The following is a 9,385-nucleotide window of genomic DNA, read 5'->3' on the forward strand; positions in this document are numbered from 1 at the left end:
TTGAATGAAGAGCATTCAAATTCTGAGAAATATTGTAGGTGTAATTAGGTGTTCTAGGCTACAGTAGGCCTACTTGCTGCTAAAGAGTGGACAGTGGAAGCGCTGTTGCAGAAAATAGTGAGTCATCGTGGTGAATTGGAACAGAACGAACAGCGCCATCTACTGGAGGATATGCGGTGCTTTTTTTGTTCTCTGCTGTTTGGCAAAATGTTTGAAGAAATAGTCTAGCAGAAGTGCTGGTCATATTTCATCAGGCTAGGTTTTTTTTTTTTGTCTTTTTCTTTCTTCAATGTATTGCAAGTAGGCCTACTTAGAAAATGTTTTAACAATGTAAACACCACGCTTAACCTTGGCTTCAAAGGTACCCGCTATTGTCAGCCGATGCTTGTTGCAGTTCATTAGCCTATATCACCCATGTCAGTGCCGTCAGCTTTTAATTAGTGTCTACTGCCACCTGCTGGTCGCGAAATCTCACCATTGCCTGGTGTGAATGTTTTTTTCCCTGCGCCCTCAGTCTGGTTGGTCGTCTCTGTTTCGTGTTCTGAGGTTGCTAACACTAAGCCCACCACTCTGTGCTCTTGAGACACTGACACCACCTCTGTGAAATCAATCCAAACAGAGCTGATATATTTTCCTATCACAGGTGTCTCTTGAGAAATCCTCTCCTCCAGTCCATTGATCGGCTCAGACCACGTGAAGGACAGCCTCCGTGTGCCCGGCTTATCAATGAACGGCCAATCCATGAATGAAACCAGGGGGCAGAATCTGACCGTCTGAGTGATGCTTCCACAACAGAAATGTATCAATGGCCTTCAAATGCTCTAGATTTAACGCCTAGATTTAATCTATTGCTTTGATAATTTATATCCCATTCCATATGTTCTACACATGCTGATGAAACAGTAGTGCTTCACAAGCCACAGTAGTCTAATCTGTGTATAATGTGGTTATCTGAAATGCCACCTCTCAGTCTGAATGCTCCTGTGAAGACACACTGTATTAATACCCCTCTCTTACCATGTCGAGCCTGCCTCTAGACCCATATCTGGAAGCTTCTGGCAGCTCTATAAGGGCCAGAGCTTTCATCAGTGCCGTTGCCCCTAGCAACAAGATGTAGCCTAGAGAGAGGAGAGGATGGAGTCCTTTTCATCATCAGCACCAGCAAATGAAGGAAGGAAGGAAGAGGGAAGCACATCACATCCGGTGAATGCGGCACGCCGCCACGATCCGCCCAGACAAAGGATCTCTGTGTCGACTGGAGCGCGCGCGTGAGGATCGGCTTTTGTGCCTGATCGCTATATTGTGCCGCGCATCAGCACTGTGTGAAGTGGACGGAGAGTCGAGGCTGCTGTCCGCAAACAAAGACGCACAGACACACACACACACACACACAAAGAAGAGCACTTTGCATCAAGCACAGATTGTTCTAGCAGTAATAATGCACTCTGTCGCTTCTAATCACAGACCCTGAACCCAGTGAGGCACAATATAGCGTTCTGGGGTCGCCCCCCTCCCCACACACACACACACACACCCTCAGTGTTCTTTGAGATCACCTGAAGGGTGCTTATACCACTGGGAGACACACTTGGGGGTGGGGCGGGGGGGTTGGTGTTGGTGTGTGTGTGTGTGTGTGTGTGTGTGTGTGTGTGTGTGTGTGTGTGTGTGTGTCGGCGGGGGGGTTGTTCTCAGAAATCTCTGCGAGAGGCAGCTCACATTCCAGCTACTGTCACGGGGGGATTTGGAGAGGAGCAGTCGTCTCCTAGCAACCCCACACTCACCTCGGTGTAAAGTGGATCTTTTTAGCCGCGTCGAGTCTGTTTCCCGGAGAGCCAGTGGCACACAGTAATACTGGTGCAGATAAATACACCCACCCAACTAACAGCAACACACCTCCAGTCTGTGTGTGTGTGTGTCTCTCTCTCTCTCTCTCTCTCTCTCTGTGTCCATGTGTATGTGGGCTTATTGCATGCAGTAGTACACTTCCAGTCTGTGTGTATGCTTCTCTCTCTCTCTCTCTCTCTCTCTCTCTCTCTCTCTGTGTAACCATGTATCTGTGCACTTATTGCATGCAGTAGTACACTTCCAGTGTGTGTGTCTATCTGTGTGTGTGTGTGTGTGTGTCTGTGTGTGTGTGTGTGTGTATCCATGTATCTGTGCACTTATTGCATGCAGTAGTACACTTCCAGTGTGTGTGTCTATCTGTGTGTGTGTGTGTGTGTGTGTGTGTCTGTGTGTGTGTGTGTGTGTGTGTATCCATGTATCTGTGCACTTATTGCATGCAGTAGTACACTTCCAGTGTGTGTGTCTGTGTGTGTGTGTGTGTGTGTGTGTGTGTGTGTGTGTGTGTATGCTTGTGTGTGCTCATTGCATGTTGCCTGATTAATGTGATAGTCATATGTCCCCATAAAACAGGGCTTGTCAGGGTGACATAGTACATCACAAGAGATGTATCCAGAATCAAATAGCCATTTCAGAAGCAAGTGTTTGCTAGATGCGGCTGACTGAAAAGCAATGCACCGAATTTCAAATCAATTCCGTATTCACTTCTTATCAAAAGACAAAAGGAGGGAACAGTGTAACCAAGAGAAGCCAGAATGTGATGTTGAGCAGCAGCCAAACTGCTAGCCAATGACTAGTGAAAGAAACATGACACCTTTGATGAGACAAGGCTAAATCTTAAGCTATTCTATTATCTTCAGTTCTCTGCTATTCCATCATGTTGTTATTGATTCAGAGAGGACCATTAGCGAAGAGAGCATCCGTTATACTGCCATTAATCTCATTTTCACTTTGTAAAGACTTAAACTATACAACATTAGTGCTGGACATAGAGGAAGTATGTGGCTAACAGGTTTTCAAAAAGCAAAAGGGCCTAACGCACACCAGCGACGTTGTTATGACAGGGCCGGGACAAGGCATTAACACCTGAGATATTTTTAAAATTACATTTATTCTTCTAGCAGACGGTTCTCTCCAAAGTGACAAAGATGAGGAATGACATTCAATCTGCAATGCATGAGGAGACCGTAGGTGGCAATTAATACGACATCAATCAATACTTTTACCCGAGGATGAAGAAGTGCAGACATTTTGAGTAGTCAAAGTGCGACCATTGCACATTTTTTTCTGATGTCATCCTACAGTTGCTGAGTGACATTCAAATGAGTTGACAGTCATACTCAAATTTGCCGTGTTGTCACTCAGCAACGGTAGGATGACTGAAAAAATGAGTCTGGTGAATGTTTAACAGATGGGACATTCCTGAATAAATGTTGAAGAAGTCACATTTTTAATGATTACTCAAGCGCAGTTCAACAGCGTCTGTGATGTGGTACTGTTGATCTAGTGCACTTCAAATGTGACAGTAATGTGGTGCTGTTGATGAAGTGTGGAAAGTTGATGCAGTAGTAATTGGAAATGCACTAAAACATAGACACACACTCTCAGTACTGAATCTGTGTAAGATATGGATCATTTAAATCCACACACCCCTCGGTATGAATATCGTACAGACCCACACACCCCCGGGGATGTAGTGGAGGCTAAACGCAAGTTTAGCAGTTTATCTACCTCTGAAATTTCAGAAAAGAGTTTATCCACCTCTTGTAAGAGTTTATCCACCTGTCAAAAGAGTTTGTTCACCAAAATGCACTGTGTTATCCACATTCATGTACACTCATCTACATTCTAGGGACCATTTAATACCATTGGTATTGTCAAAAACATTACTCAATAACCTCCACCATCACAAACATGTTCTGATCGCCATTTTAAAAAATGGAATAATGCATGGCGCAGTCTCAACGTGATCACAAAATGCATAGTTTACCCACCTCTTGTTTTACCACTACATTCCTGCACATGTATTCTTTAGCAGACAATGTTGTCCAAAGTGGGTTACATATGTCAACTATTACAAGGTAATTACATTTAGCAATAGGCCTACAGCAATATAGACCCTACATATTCAGTGCTGAATCTGTGTAGGATCATTGCCAGTCTGTAGTTATATGTTAGATAACATAACCTCTGGGATTGGGATCAGACTTGGTGGTGATTGTGTGCTTATTTTAAACAGTGGTTTTATTCTATGAACTTTAAAATACTCTCCAGTTTATCTTTGTCAGTTTCCAGCATGCATGGTGGAGTGACCAAACTCATGCCTTATTAGATTCATCTAACTGTGCAATTTGCCATTATTTATTTATTAAAATATTTTAACATGTAATGTGTGACCAGTGGATGTCAGTGACAGAAGACAATTTGACAGAAATTATTTTACCATTAAATATCATATTACATGTATATACATACATTATATAGGTAGGCCCTATATGAAGATATAGATAGACATAGGTATAGATTTAGTTTCTTTCTTTTTTAAAAATGTTTTTGTCAGTTTTGCTGACGGGTTCATTAGCCTAGCTTGCTGAGGACTGAGGAAGTTGGAAGTGAGCCGCTCAAAACTAAACCAAGTCAAAACAGAAGAGAAAACGCATTTACAAGAAATGAACCTATTTCTGAGTCAATCTCTCTGGGGACGATCTGGTCACAGCATCACCTGTTCACAGGACTGGGGAGGTCTGCCTTGAGACAGTTGGCTACAGTTGTGCAGAAATATAACAACAAAGTAGCTGTTCTCTCGAGCCACCAGGCAACAATATTTGCCTTCAGGCATGTTCAAAATCTGCTGTTCAAATGGCATGGATGGAAGACAACTACAAAAAGAGTGCATGTAAAAATGCGTTGAAATACAGTATTATGGCCCAGTTGAGTCGTACTGAACTTGCCTTTCTTCGACTTCCACTTTTCCATGGGCTGGACTGCGCCTGTTTCACTTTAAAAGTAACGGGTTGCGTTGAAGGGTTTTGGAAGAGTCCATTCAGCTCTAAAAAGGGACCCGCGAGTTAAAAACAGTCACGTTTCTATCATACCATCGTTCTTCTTGCGTCGTTTAAAATTAATAAGTATTTTGATGCTGTATAAAAACAATACTGGTCAATTAAAAACTACAATTTTGGCGGCACTGCTCGACTTTCTAAAAGAAATTAAACCTTTCCCCCCGCAAAGACCTTCTATTTATAGTATCAGCTGTTGCGATATAAAGAATTGGTTACAGCAAGAGTTTTGTTGTGTAGATGAGCTTGGCCTCAGACTGAATCGGGGCATGAAATATGATATTATTTAAACGTTTGTGTTTGGGCCAAAATTGGACGTCTAAACGGAAGCCGTTCAAAGGAAATGGTGAGACAAGAGGCGAGTGAACGCTGAGGGGCTGCAGTACACGCGTCGCACATCATCAGTTGGTAAGTTTTGACCATTTCCTCTCATCTCATCAGAAACACAAGACATTTCTTCTCGACATATAACATCTCATTTTAATCAGACGAGCAGTAAGCGAACCGGCCTTGCGTTTCGACCAACGGGACACATATAGAAACAATGGCACTCGGTGCAAAATTGGATAGAAATGCTTTTTTAATGTGCTTCTAATTGCGGACGGAGATGTGAAGTAACAGAATGAGAGACGCCCTTGCTCAACAAATGTCATTTGTAAACATTTACATCATTTACAGTCATGTGTTTGACCTGATGCAAGTGGCCGCGCTCTGTCAAAAACCGCAGGTCTTTACTGCTGTGAGCGCAAAAAAAAAATGCATTTTTTCCACCTCCGGGAAATTCTAATTCTGAATCGGCAGCAGCCTCCCCAAAGCAGCCGCGACATGGCTATTATTTGGCTACCCAGCCTCAGCCCAACTGTGGGGCAGTGTGACGCGGCCAGTCCCGTTGACTCACTTTTCGCAGTTGTGGACGTCTCACCACCAAAATATGCGGGGCCCTCTTGCGTTGTGGCACGCCAAGCGGCGGGGCTTTGTGAAAGCGATATTGTAGGCTACAGTATATTTTTGTACGAAGATGAGGTCACCATCAAACTGCCCGTCTGAATGCATGCACTTTCTTGGCTGGGGCGGGCACAGTGGATGTTACACACTGTCATAATACGGCGGTTGTGGCAAGAATTGAGTTATTGACTGGTCGTTTAACCATTTACCCCTCTAACATTCCCCTCATTGATTCGTGCAATGAACTATATTTACTACAGCCAGCTATGCCAACATCCTCTGTAGCAATAGTGTCATATCTGAGTCTTGAAGTTGGAAAGATTGCCACGCCTGAGTTAACTGTCAACCTCAATGTAACCTAAGTGCTGAAGGACATACTGTAGCCTACACTTGAGTGACTTGTGATTCTTGAGAAACTTGAATATCGTTACACTGATACAATGTCACAGTAGAGTTAGGCTACTTTAGAAGTGGGAGGAAGGAAGGACTTTTTTCGTCACCAGTGTGAGGTAGCATGGCCACTGCTCATCCTTGGGGCTGACCTGGCTCTTGTCATCGGTCCCAAACTTTGCTCAAATGTCAATGTCTTGGCTGTCTGCATGCTGGTACTTGTTCCTTGGTTGTACTGTTCACACACTCTTAACATTGTATCCAGTTAGTTTTGCTCCTGGCTTAGAGGAGGTGTCTGTGTGGAGACACTGGGTTCTGGCGAATATTTGTGTAGAAACACAAGCATTGGCTCTTGAAAAAGTCTTTATTGGACCATGCCATGTGTAGTGGCGCTGGGGCCAGTCACAGTCCAACCAAGTCCAGTCTAGTCTGGGCCTGGGCCAGCCAGTAGCAGAACCCAAACGGCAGCATTCACCCCTGCTGACCCGGACCTTAGATGTGAGCGTGAGAGGTCCGGGAGTGGAAGGGTCGTTGAGCAGTGGTGTCTACATGATATGCAGGGGTACGCAGTATACCCACTTAAAAAGCGTCACCATCTCAGTATACCCACTTAAAATAGGCAAGAATACGTACATCTTTGGAATTGATCATACCCACTACAGCTAACTACTACACCACAGTATACCCACTACAGCTAACTACTACATCACAATATATCCACTACAGCTAACTACTGCATCACAATATATCCACTACAGCTAACTACTGCATCACAATATATCCACTACAGCTAACTTCTACATCACAGTATATCCACTACAGCTAACTACTACATCACAATATATCCACTACAGCTAACTTCTACATCACAGTATATCCACTACAGCTAACTACTACATCACAATATATCCAGTCCACTACAGCTAACTACTACATCACAGTATCCACTCCACTACAGCTAACTAGACTACACCACTTGTGAACAAAGAGCCTCAGGAGTCTGTGGGGTACTCGAGGGAGGGGTGCAAAGGGTTTGAGAAGAGGCTGTCTCTCTCTCCCTGTTCTGGCCTTGTTCAGTCTGGCCTTGTCCTGTTTGGTTTGATCTAGTCTGGTTTGATCGTTTGAGCTGGACTGCTCTTGTGTAATTTTGTTTGGTGTCATTGTTTAGTCAGAAGTCGTTTAGTTTGGATTGGTCTGGTTGGATCTGGCGTCGTTCGGTTTGGTCTGATGTGGCCTGTACTCTGCAGTCGAATAGTGTTCCTGGGCCTGCGTGGTGCCTGTTTGAGTTGGCTGTGCTTTAGGGGACTTTGTTGGGGACGGTGGGGGGGCACACTGAGCCTCGCTCTCCCCCGCTGGAGCGTCTTGAGCCTGGGCCACGCCGAAGGAAGCGCTGCGCAGTTTCCTGGTTCGCAGCTGCGAGCCAAGCGACTGAGACGCGCAAGCGGAGAGGAAATGAACAGCTTCCCTCCATTGTGGCTCACAGGAAAGGCCCCGCTGCCACAACCCGACGCCCTGTTTCCTACCAGCACAGGCCATTGTGCTGCGACTGAGCCTCCAGGGAACAGGGGTGCTGCCAGGCCCCCACACTCGGTCCCTCAAGCCCACAGGGGTCACACTGAAATCGGGTCGTACTGAGACCGCTCCTTGAGTCAGCCGGAGGATTGGACCCAAGAAAACTTCTCCTATAGTGTGTGTACCAACACACTCAAGTTAGTTCTGTTTGAACTCCGTTCTGTGCAAATGTTTTTTTGTTTACAAACCCTGACTAGTTTCTAAATGATGGTTTCAGTTTGAGGAATTGCCTGCACTTTGCACTTAGGCGAGAGAGGCCATTCTGAAGACTACACAGCAGGCCTGGTCTTTGTTTATGCATCTCAGATCCATAAGAGATATGAGCATTCATATGTGCTCTCTCTCTCTCTCTCTCTCTCTTTCTCTTTCTCTTACACACACACACCCGCACACACTCACACTCACACTCACACATACACACACTCACACTCACTAACGCACACTCACACTCACACTCACACACTCGGTCATGCCTGCAGTCAGTTTTAGGAGCAGTCTGTGAGAAGCAGAACTAGCACAACAAAAACACGCTGCTCTGCTGATGACGTTGGCTGATGACCCGTCCTTTGCGTCAGTCCTCGGCACTCGTCACGTGCGGGCCATTTAAAATCTCACACACACACACACACACACACACACACACACGTACACGTGGGGGCCCGGTTAAAATGAGTCTACCCGTTGGACACGCAGGCACCCTCAGTGACCAGCTAAAGCTCTAAACTAAAGGTCTAAACTAAAGGTGCTAACTGTATTTACTCGAGACACACACACACACACACACACACACACAAACACACACACACACACACGTGGGGGCCCGGTTAAAATGAGTCTACCCGTTGGACACGCAGGCAGCCTCAGTGACCAGCTAAAGCTCTAAACTAAACGTCTAAACTAAAGGTGCTAACTGTATTTACTCGACACACACACACACACACACACACACACACACACACACGTGGGGGCCCGGTTAAAATGAGTCTACCCGTTGGACACGCAGGCACCCTCAGTGACCAGCTAAAGCTCTAAACTAAAGGTCTAAACTAAAGGTGCTAACTGTATTTACTCGACACACACACACACACACACACACACACACACACACACACACACACACACACACAGCATCCCGATGCTGCTTTCTCCATGCACATGTAATAGCATGGGTCTGTGGTTATCATTACATTACATAGGGAGTTGGCCTCTCCACAGTTTGTGTGTCCATTTCATACATTTCCATCTCTTCATCTAGCATGCGTTTGTCCAAAGCGTGTGAGGTATAACTAAGGGCTAACATTCAGGCTGGAGTGCAGACGAGGCCTTTGGTAGGAGTTCCTGCTGCACCAATCAATAGCATCACTAGAGGACGAGCGTGCAGACGTTATAAGTGCTAGTCAAAGTGGGACGAGGTGAACGTGGTCAAACAAGGAAATAGAGTAAGGAAGAGATGAGCGAGAAGTGCATGGGAATTGCATTGTAAGTGCATGATAAGTATGTGTTGTGGAATTGTATGGTACATGGAAAGTTCATGGGAAGTACATGGGAATTGCATGGGAATTGTGTGGTAAGTGCGT

The 9,385-nt window shown here is 45.2% G+C and overlaps 1 protein-coding gene across 1 annotated transcript in view; it reads left to right on the plus strand.

Moving 5' to 3' along the window:
* The first annotated feature begins 5,114 nt into the window (after positions 1-5,114).
* mrasb (muscle RAS oncogene homolog b) overlaps positions 5,115-9,385 on the plus strand; it is a 14,931-nt gene continuing 10,660 nt past the window's right edge. Inside the window, exon 1 of the mRNA XM_062527777.1 lies at positions 5,115-5,309. The gene's annotated coding sequence lies outside the window, so the exon portion shown is untranslated. The remainder of the gene's footprint in view (positions 5,310-9,385) is intronic.

The sequence above is a fragment of the Sardina pilchardus genome, chromosome 23, assembly GCF_963854185.1.
Source record: "Sardina pilchardus chromosome 23, fSarPil1.1, whole genome shotgun sequence".
Classification (NCBI taxonomy): Eukaryota; Metazoa; Chordata; class Actinopteri; order Clupeiformes; family Clupeidae; genus Sardina; species Sardina pilchardus.